The sequence below is a fragment of the Petaurus breviceps genome, unplaced genomic scaffold (assembly GCF_028583685.1).
Source record: "Petaurus breviceps papuanus isolate PSGF00001 unplaced genomic scaffold, PetGlider_PUasm1.0 100, whole genome shotgun sequence".
NCBI classification, from domain to species: domain Eukaryota; kingdom Metazoa; phylum Chordata; class Mammalia; order Diprotodontia; family Petauridae; genus Petaurus; species Petaurus breviceps.
The window spans coordinates 5,395,303-5,406,324 of record NW_027185573.1 but is presented as its reverse complement, the minus strand read 5'-3'; positions in this window follow the sequence as shown (position 1 = coordinate 5,406,324).

The window sequence follows — 11,022 nt, the reverse complement described above, 5'->3', positions numbered from 1 at the left end:
ACCACTACTACTACTACCACCACCACCACCACTACTACCACCACCACCACCACCACTACTACTACTACTACCACTACCACCACCACTACTACCACCACCATATCTAATACTACCACCACCACTACTACTACTACCACCACTACCACCACCACCACCACCACCACTACTACTACCACCACCACCACCACCACCACCACCACCACCACCACCACCACCACCACCACTACTACTACTACTACTACTACTACTACTACTGCTGCTGCTGCTGCTGCTGCTACTGCTGCTGCTGCTGCTATTATTACTACATAGTCAGCATATAGCTATTCCCCAGGTTCTGTGCCACACACTTCACAAATATTGACTCTTGATTCTCACAACAACTCTGTGAGGTAGGTACTATTATTATCCCCATTTTACAGATGGGGAAATTAAGACAAACAGAGTTTGAATGACTCGTTCCTGGCTACATGGCTAGGGCATATCTGAGGCCTTATTTGAACTCTGGTCTTCCTAATCCAGCACTGTATCCACTACAACATCTAGCTACCTCATGTAGGTGACTCACCTGTGTATGAATGAATGAATTGATGGATGGTTGAATGAATGAATGAAAAAACATTTATTAAGTGCTTACTATGAGCTGTTATAAGGATCAAATAAGATAAAATATCTTTAAAAAGCACCTAGAATAGTGCTTGGCACATAGTAGGTATTATATAAATGCTTATCACACCCCCTTCCCTACTATGCTCCAGGCACTACATTAAATGCTGGAGATACATACATAATAAAGCTAGGTAGTCTTTGCCTTCATTCTATATTGCCATGGGAAAGGAAAACATACAGGAAGGGGAGGGGGGAGGGAAATGGCCAGGCATGAAGTGGAGGCCTGACTGTAGGTAAGTTAAAGGGGAAGGGAATGAGTATTTTATATAATGCACACAGTGGGCCAGGCACTGTGCTAAGTGCTTTGCAATTACCTCACAGCAACCCTGGGAGGTAGGTTGCTATTTTTATCCCTATTTTACGATGAGGAAACTGAGGCAAACAGGGCTAAGTGATTTGCCCAAGGTCACACAGCTAGTAAGTGTCTGAGACTGCACTTGAACTCAGGCCTGGCTCTCCATCTAATGCAGCCACTTAGCTGTCTCTATGGGGGTGATCTCTAAGTTGGGTAGACTTTTTTTTAAACCCAAAACTTAGAAAACAGCAGTGTCGATGTGAAGCCTTAAAAACTCCACCAGTAATTCCTGTGTTTAATTTTTGAGTTGAGCCTGACACACTCTTTTTCCAAAATACAATAGATGCCTGGAGGCTTTCATAAAATTTTCACCCAGCCCAAGCTGCCACAACTTCCTGTTGCTCTTACATAGTTCACATCTGAAGTCACTTATGTGGAATATTTCCTGAGAGAATTGCTGAGAGCGAAACACTTTCTGTAAAGGTACCAGACTCAGAGACAGAATCAGAAATTGGTGGGGACGGGGGTGGGTAGGGGGGTGGGAGTGGGTAGGGGGGTGGGGGTGAGGGTGGTAGGAGGTGGAGAAACTTTGCATTCTGTTCCTATCATGTTTCTTGGCCAGCCACTGTAGAAGCTCTGAGTGGCCAGTCAGGAGACTTAACAATGCAGTAGAAATCAAGAGACCCTCTCTCAGTAATGAATTAGCTTTCCACTCCCAGAAATAGAATCCCCACTCTTGTCCCCTGAAATCTGCTCAGGCTGAGGCAAGACATTCAATGAGGTCTTGGATAATTCAGGCCTCTTTGGCAATATCAGACTTGAGTGATGCCAGCTGAGTACTTTAACACTTCCAAGGTTATAGTAGGCTCAGCTGGACTCGAAAAATTATTTAATTTTCATGAAATATTTATTGACTGATGTATTATATTAAGGGAGGCTTGAACATAAGAGCTGCTATGTATCTGAAGCCTGGACACTCAATGGTGGTATTTTCAGGTTGCCACAGAGCTCCTGGGAATGGTGGGGGGAGGGAGAAGGGAGGAAGGTGGAGTCCCTTCTAGTTGTCAGAGACAAGAGGCAGTAGTAAGCAACCCACCCTTTGGAGAATCATTGAAAGAAAGAAGAATAAAATAAAATAATAAAGAAATGGTTGTTGGTTGTCTCAGGTAGATCTCTCCAGGAGGGTCCACTCTCATCTTTATGTGATGCTCATCTATTCAATAAGCATTTATTGAGCACCTACTATGTGCCAATATTGCAGTAACTCCAAAGAAATGTGAAATGTGCAAATTTAGAACCATTTCCACTCCAAATATTCATAGCACTACTTATGCCTGACCTGTGTTAGAGCTTTCTGATCTCTGGTCTGATCAGTCATGGTCAGACATGGTGTACCTTCACTCCAACATAGTGATGCCATTTGGTCCTCTTTGAGCATGAAGGCCAACAACCAACCAACCAACCAACCCACCATGTGTCAGGCACTGTGATAGCTTCTGGGAATACAAAGAAAAAAAAGTGACCTCAAGGAGATAATATTCTCTTGGGTTGGGAATGAGAAACTGGTGCACAGAAAAGTAAGAGAAAAACATAGACAAAGGAACAATTACAGGGTGTGTGTGTGTGGGGGGGGATCAGGAAGAACCTCCTGTAAGAATTGGTACTTGAGCTAAACTTTGAAGGAATTTATGGACTTTCAGAGTTAGATCAGGAGAGAATGCATGCTAGGCAGGCAAAACAGCCTGAAAGGCATGGAGGAAAGAGAATGCCTTGGATGGTATGTGGCAAGTAGGTCACTTTGACTAGAATGGACATAGTCTAAGGAATGCTCTCGAACTTTCTATGTTCAGAAACTCAGCTGTGCCCTTCCCCCCAGGGGTAATCATGCTATTCTAATTTAAAGGAATCACTTCTCAAAGGTGGAAGGAACCCCAGAGTTAACCACTGTAACATACACCTGATCAACATCCCTAACAAGTGGCCATTCATTCTTTTCTTGAAATAAAGAGTCCATTTTCTCCTGGGGCAGCACCCCCCTCCTCTTGAGATTAGAAGGGTGGCAGCGACCACAGGCTCAATCCCACTGCTGATCAGCAAGAAAGCTTTCCTTTAACCTGTTTTGTTTTTCTGACCTGGGCTCCTCCTTGGGTAGCCTGGTGGCCCTCTGGATTTAGCAGTGACATGTAATTAAATTTGTTGTTATGTTGTTTTATCAGTTGTGTCCAACCTCCATGGCCCCATTTGGAGTTTTCTTGACAGAGATACTACAGTGATTTGCCATTTCCCTCTCCAGCTGATTTTACAGATGAGGAAATTGAGGCAAACAGGGTTAAGTGACTTGACCAGAGTCACACAGCTAGTAATTGTCTGAGGCCAGATGAGAACATAGGAAGACGAGTCTTTCTGGTTCCAAGCCCAATGCTCTATCCAATGTACCACTTAGCCCCACTCTGTGTACTCCTGAAGTTAAGTATTCAGCCAGTCTCAGCCTCCCCGGTAACAGGAACTACAGGCTTGAAACACCACTCCTTACTCTGTTCCACTTTTCTATAGCTATTATTGTTAGGCAGTTTTTGCTAACACCAAGTCTAATTTTGTCTCTTTGCAACTTCTCCCCATTCTGCCTCATTACCTCGCAAAGAGGAAAACAGATACACCATGTTAGACCAATTTTCCCATCATATACTTGAGAAGATCCCCTAATAACTCTCCCCTTATTTCTATGTTGGGGCCAGGTAGAAAAAAATTCTAACACCTCCTCCACACTATCACACTGCTCCTAATTCTTCCCTTCTGCAGACTAAACGTCCTCAGTTGGCATTAGCCAAAGGTCCTTCACCATCCTGGTTTCCTCCTCCTCCTGCTTATCTCCTGTGAAGAGGCAGCCTTACTTCTTACCAAGGCCAACCTTCTTACCGGTACAAGTGATCCAATTTCATCTTGACTCCTCCAAAAGTTTACCCCTTTGTCACCCCGACTTCATCAATTATCTTCAGTCTTTATTGGGTGCTTCCATACTGCCTACTGATGTTCCCACATACTGGCTACAAACATGGCCCTGCTCAAAAATCCTTCACTTGATCCTTCCATCTCTCTTAACCATCATCTGTTAGCTCTTCTACCCTTCAAGGCTCCTTGAGAATGCGATCTATAAGAAGTGCCTCCGCTTTCTCTCTTCTCGCTCACTTCTTTACCCATTACATTCTGGTTTCCGGACCTCATCATTCTACTGAAATTGGTCTCTCCGATTACTAACCATCCCTTAATTGCCCCATCCAATGGTCTCTTCTCAATTTTCATTCTTCTTGACCTCTTGGAAGCATTTGACACTGTTGATCAACCTCTTCTTGATATTCTCTTTTCTTGAGGTTTTTGGGACCCCTCCCCCCTTTTCCTGGTTTTCCTTCTATCTGTCAGACTCCTTCTCAGTCTCCTTTGCTTGATCTTCTTCTAGGTCATGCCCTTCAACTGGAGGTATCCCACAGGATTTTGTCCTGTGCCTTTTTCTCTTCTCCCTTCACACTATTTCACTTGGTGAGCTTGTCAGGTCCCATGAGTTTAAATATCATCTTTGGGATGATTCTCAAGTCTACTTATCCTGACCTAACCTCTCTACTGACCTTGTCTCACATCTCCAAGTGCCTTTCAGACATCTTGTTTTGGATGCCAGTAGAAATCTTAACCTCAAGATATCCTAAGTGGACTTCATCATCTGTCTCCCTAAACACTCTTTCCCCACTCCTAACTTCCCTAGTCCTGTTGAAGGCAGCACCATCCTCTCAGTCCTCCAAGTTCACAACCTAGTCCTCCTGGACTGCTCACTATCTCTCACTGCCTCCCTTATTCAATCTGTTACCAAGGCTTGTCAACTTCACATAGGCTATAGCACCAGCTATCAAATATGCCCCCTTTTCTCTGACACCAAGGTGGTACAGGTCCTTATCACCTCATGTCTGGAATATTATAATAGCTGGTGGTGGGTCTGTCTGCTTCAAGTCTCTCCCCACTGCAAACTGTCTTCCAATCAACCACCAAAGGGATTGTCCAAAGGCACATTTCTTTTTTTTAATTTTTTTTGCTTTTTATAGGGGGGCAAGTTAGGGCAATTAGGTTTAGGTGACTTGCCCAAGGTCACATGGCTAGTTTTTGTAAGTGTCTGAGGCCAGATTTGAACTCAGTTACTCCTGACTCCAGGACTGGTGCTCTATTCACTGCGCCACCTAGCCATCCCTAAAGGCACATTTCTTACTGTCACCCCCTACTCAATAAACTTCAGTGACTCCCTATTGCCTCCAAAATTAAATACAAAATACTTTGTTTGGCATTCAAAGACCTTCATAACCACTTCCTCCCCCACTCTTCCAGTCTTCAGCTCGTCCTCTTCCTCTCCCTCTCCTTCTCTTTCTTTTTTTCCTCTCCAAAAGAAGGAAAATTTTGATGGCCAGAAGCTGCCCATTTAACTTGGGTTTTACTGGCTAGATTCCTTCCTTCCTTCCTTCCTTCCTTCCTTCCTTCCTTCCTTCCTTCCTTCCTTCCTTCCTTCCTTCCTTCTGAATTGCCCATCAGAAATTATACACCAAAGCCCCCTAAAATCTGCTAGAAGCGGACCCCTTTTCCCTTCTGGAAACCACCTAATAGGCCATAATAGTGAGGGAACATTTCACCTGTGTTGCTAGAAACATACCCCATATACAAGTTTGTTCTTGTTAGCCCAGATACAAGTCTGTTCTTGTTAGGTGCTCAAGACTTTACTAGAAATGGTACCCCGCCTTGGAACAACATTTTGTTGATTAGCAACACCTAGCTCTATAAAAGTATACCTTTCAGAAGACTTGATGCTGTCTTCCCTACTGCGGAGGCAGTCACCTCGGTTAATAAACACTCCGATCAAATTATAATTGGCTTGCTATCATGTCCATTTCACTTCCTTCCTCCCTCCCCCCCCCCTCTCTCTATATATATACATACACACACACAAAACCTTAAACCCAGTTCAGTCTGAAGGTGATAAATTAAACCACACTAGGTCCCTGCCAAAGCTCCACTTCATGTCTCTATTTTGGGCCCTCCAGGCTTGCCATGAATGTCTATGGTAATTGGTTCTCTTTGGAACAGCAGCCCTGAAGAGTCTTCTCCTCCCAGCTTCAGTTTTTTTCTACTTAAAGGGACCATCCCTTGAATCATTTCTTGAAGAGGCCTATTCACTGCATGGGAATTACCTCACTTAGACTGAGAACCTAAAATGGCCTTAGCCTAAAAGGGCCAGGGTCTCTCATTGCCTCCTGAGTCATCTCCAGTCCTCCTGATGAATATCTGGCCACTGGACCCAGATGGCTCTGGAGGAGAAAGTGAGGCTGGTGACCTTGCACAGCCCTCCATCACTCAAATCAAAGTCAACTGCAAGTCATGTTATCATTTCCCTGATGCCACGTTCCTCTTCAAAAACAAAGAGCCAACACAACATATCCCCAACATATACTCTTCCATCCAGTAACACCTGCCTCCTGGTTGATCTACCAACAATACCCTCCATCTCTTGTCTCTAGACATTTTCTGTGGCTGTCCCCAATGCCTGGAACGCTGTTCATCCTAAACTCCACTTTCCTGGCTTCCTTTATATTCCAACCCAAATAACCATCTTTTACAAGAAACTTTTCCCAGTTCATCTTAATTCTACTGCTTTCCTTCTTTTAATTATCTGTTATTTATCCTCTAGATAGTTAGTTGTTTGCTTCTTTTCTCCCCATTAGATTGTGGTCTCTTTGAAGGCAGGAATTGTTGTTTTTTTATCTACAATACTTATAGCATATTTCCTGGCACATAGTAAGTAGTTAATAAACTTTTCTTGACTGACTCCAGTCACTCTCCAAAGTATTGATGTCCTTGCTAAAATGTGGCACACAGATATGGCTAAACACAGCACTCTAGAGCTCTAGATGTGCTTTGGCCTGAGAAAAGGTCAGTCCTAGACACTCTGATTCAATTGTTTGCTGTTTTTCAGTCATTTCTGACTCTTCATGACCCCATTTGGGGTTTTAATGGAAAAGATACTGGATTGGTCTACTTTTTCATTCTCTAGCTTATTTCACAGATAAGGAAAGTGAGGCCAACTGGGTTAAGTGACTTGCCCAGGGTCACAACCCAGTGATGTCACCCAGTGTAACACCTTCTGGAGACCAGAATATTTGTCCACCAGTTACACATCTCCCTGTCTTGAATAAAGAAACACATAAACTCTTACTCTATCACCTTATTCTAGACTCTATGCAGAGCAGGGCACCTCCTTTTCATTGTTTTTATTATTGCAAGGTGCCCCTTGCTTATTTCAACTGACTTTTCAGATATCTATAATACTTAATTTTGGTGGTGTTATTTTCTTTTTTTTTATTTATTTTTAGTTTTAAACATTAACCTACATAAGATTTTGAATTTTAAATTTTCTCCCACTCTCTCCTCAAGATGATGTGACATCTGATATAGGTTCTGCATATGCATTCATATTAGACAGATTTTCATATTAGTCATGTTGTAAAGAGGATTTAGAAGCAATGAGAGGAACCACAAGAAAGAAGAAACAAAATAAAACAAAAAAGAGAACAAATAGACTGTTTTGATCTGTATTCAGACACCATAGTTCTTTCTCTGGATGTGGATGGCATTTTCCATCATGAGTCTTTTGGAGTTGTCTTAGGTCCTTGCATTGCTAAGAAGAGATAAGTCTATAAAAGTTAGGCATTGCATAACGTGGCTGTTACTGTGTACAATGTTTTCTTGGTTCTGCTCACTTCACTCAACATCAGTTCATATAAATCTTTCCAGGTTTTTCTGAAGTCTGCCTGCTCATCATTCTTATAGCACAATAGCATTTCATTGCATTCCTATACAAGAACTTGTTCAGCCATTCCCCAATTGAAGGACATCCCTTCAATCTCCAATTCTTGACCACCACAAAAAGAGCTACTAAAATATTTTTGAACATGTGGGTCCTTTCCCCATCTTTATGATCTCTTTGGGATACTGACCTAGAAGTGGTATTGCTGGGTCAAAGAGTATGCATAGTTTTATAGCCCTTTGGGCATAATTCTAAATTCCAACCATTTTTTCCAGAATGGTTGTATCAGCTCACAACTCCATCAACAATGAATTAGTGTTCCAACTTTCCCACATCCTCTCCAACATTTATCATTTTCCTGTTTTGTTATGTTAACCAATCTAATAGGTATGATGTGGTATCTAAGAGTTGTTTTGATCTGCATTTCTCTAATCTGTAGTGATTTAGAGCATTTTTTCACATGACTAAAGATAGCTCTAATTTATTCATCTGAAAACTGCTTGCTCATATCCTTTGACCATTTATCAATTGGAGAATGACTTGTATTCTTATAAATTTGGCTCAGTTCTCTGTATACTTTAGAAATGAGGCCTTTATCAGAGATACTCCATGTAAAAATTCTTTCCCAGCTGTTTGCTTCTCTTCTAATCTTGGTTGCATTGGCTTTGCACAAAATCTTTTTGATTTAATGTAATCAAAATCATTCATTTTGCATTTCATTTATTTTTGTTTTTTTGAGGGGGAAAGGCAGGGTAATTGGGGTTAAGTGACTTGCCCAAGGTCACACAGAGAGTAAATGTTAAGTGTCTGAGGCTGGATTTGAACTCAGGTCTTTCTGACTCCAGAGCCTCTATTCACTGAGCTGCCTAGATGCCCCTATTTTGCATTTGATAATGTTCTTTATCTCTTGTTTGATCATAAATTCTTCCCTTCTCCATAAATCTGAGAGGTAAACAAGTCCTTGCTCTCCTAGTTTGTTTATAGTATCAGTCTTTATATCTAAATCATGTACCCATTTTGACTTTATCTTGGTATACTGTATAAGTAACTAGGTCTGTGCCTAATTTATTCCATGCTGTTTTCCAGTTTTCCAAGCACTTTTTGTTAAACAGTGAGTTCTTATTTCAGAAACTGGAATCTTTGGGTTTATCAAGTAGTAAGATTACTATAGTCATTGACTATTGTGTCTTGTGTACCTAACCTATTCCACTGATCCATTGTTCTATTTCTTAACCAGTACCAATTAATTTTAATGATTGCTATTTTATAATACAATTTAAGATCTAGTATAGCTAGGCCACCTGCCCTTGCATTTCTTTTCATTAATTCCCTTGATATTGGGGGTGCAATTTTCAAAATGAATCGAAGATGCTTAGAGCCTGTGGACCTCCATGACTTCTTCAGTTGGCTATTCCCTAAAGACAAGCAGAGGGGCTTTTTTATTTTCCTCATTACCATCTCTACATCAGACCCTAAGATGTTTTTTGTTTTCTGGATAGATTTCTTTTAAACAGCTAATCCCCTCTGTAAGGCACAGGTTGTGTTAGTTTCAGTTACAGTACAGGAACCTTCTTGATCTTAGACCTCAATTTATGGATTCCATCTTCTCATTCCCCTAAATGAATGACTTTAATGGGGCTCTTGCTCAAGAATGCATGTCCTGTGTGATTTGGGTAATCTCTTATTCTACTGATAAGCTTCTGATCTCAGCATTGTGAAAATATTGAATCACGTTTTTCAATTTTGTTTAGTCTGGCTCTTCTCTAGAGTGCCTGAAATGATGAAAAGTATAGTGATATAATAGAAACAAAATTGGTCTTGTATTCAGGAAACCTGGGTTTGAAAAGCATCAGGGTAGTGCTCCGGGAACATTACTCGGTATGGACTCGGAAGACCTTGGTTCACATCTTTAATCTTCCCTCGTATTATTTCTTTTGACCTTGGGAACGTCACTTATAGTTCTGTGAATTACTTTGGACAAGAAACAATTTTGACATAGTTTCATTTTGTGACAGCAATGGTGATATATTTTTACTTCTCCTAATACTAGGCTGACTCAGTACAGAAGACCTTGACAAGATAAAATTATATTGAGTTAGTTTCTCTCACTTTAGTTCTCTGTGAGTTGAGTGTTGGATTTTGTGCATATGCATGTATTTCATTGTTCTCTTTGCTGAGTTTTTAATTGTGTGTGTGTGTGTGTGTGTTTTAAAGATTGATGTTACTACAAAGACACATGCAAAGGTTGTAACAAAGCACACTACAATGACTGCAAGAGATATTACAGAGGATGTTGGTGTGGGGAAGTCAAGCATTTCAAGGATCATGCAAAGCCACTATGTAACAGGATTCAGTAACACTGATTTGCAAAGGAAAATGGTAAAAACAAAAAAACAAACAAACAACAACAACAACAAAAAAAACCCAAAACAGTCAATGACATAAAAAAGACAAACTATTGGTGCACAAAAGCCTAATTAATCCCCAGGAAAAATTCATTCTCAGAAGACAACCATAGATTTTCAAAAGGACTTGGCAATTGGAGAGGCCATTATTGATTCTTCCATGGTGTGATATACAGGCATCTTGAAGTTGGAAGAATAGTTAAATGACTGACTAATGAAACAGTTGACTAATTGCATGACCCTCTCACTGGAACCTAAGTCTCCGTTCTTTGAATTCTGCGCTCTCATAGTTGAACCTTCGTATCATTGTGCCCAGAACCAGACCTCCACACTACTACCAGCTCCCCTTTATTTGCTGTCTTCCTTCATTAGAATGTAAGCTCCTCGCGGGCAGGGATTGTCTTCCTTGTTTTTCTTTTTGTTTAGTTCCCAACATTTAGCACAGTGCCTGGAACATAGTACGCACTTAATGAATTCTCCCCACCACCCTTTTCTCGCCCTGTGTCTCTGTCTGTATCTTCCTGTCTGTCTCCTTCCTCCTCCTTCATCCAGTTAGCCATACAGTTATGAAAGAAACTGATCATAAGCAATACAATACAAAAACTGGAGTATTGAAGAAAAGTTAATTCCTACTGACAAAAATTAGTTTTTCCTTAACTCCAGGGGAGCCTGTAATATCTGGTGTTCTCACCAGACTATAAATAACCTACCCTCCAAAAATAGGTGGATGGAGCAATGGACCTGAAGTCAGGAAAACTCATCTTCATGAGTTCAAATCTGGCCTCAGACACTTACTAGCTGTGTGATCCTGGGCAAGTGACTTA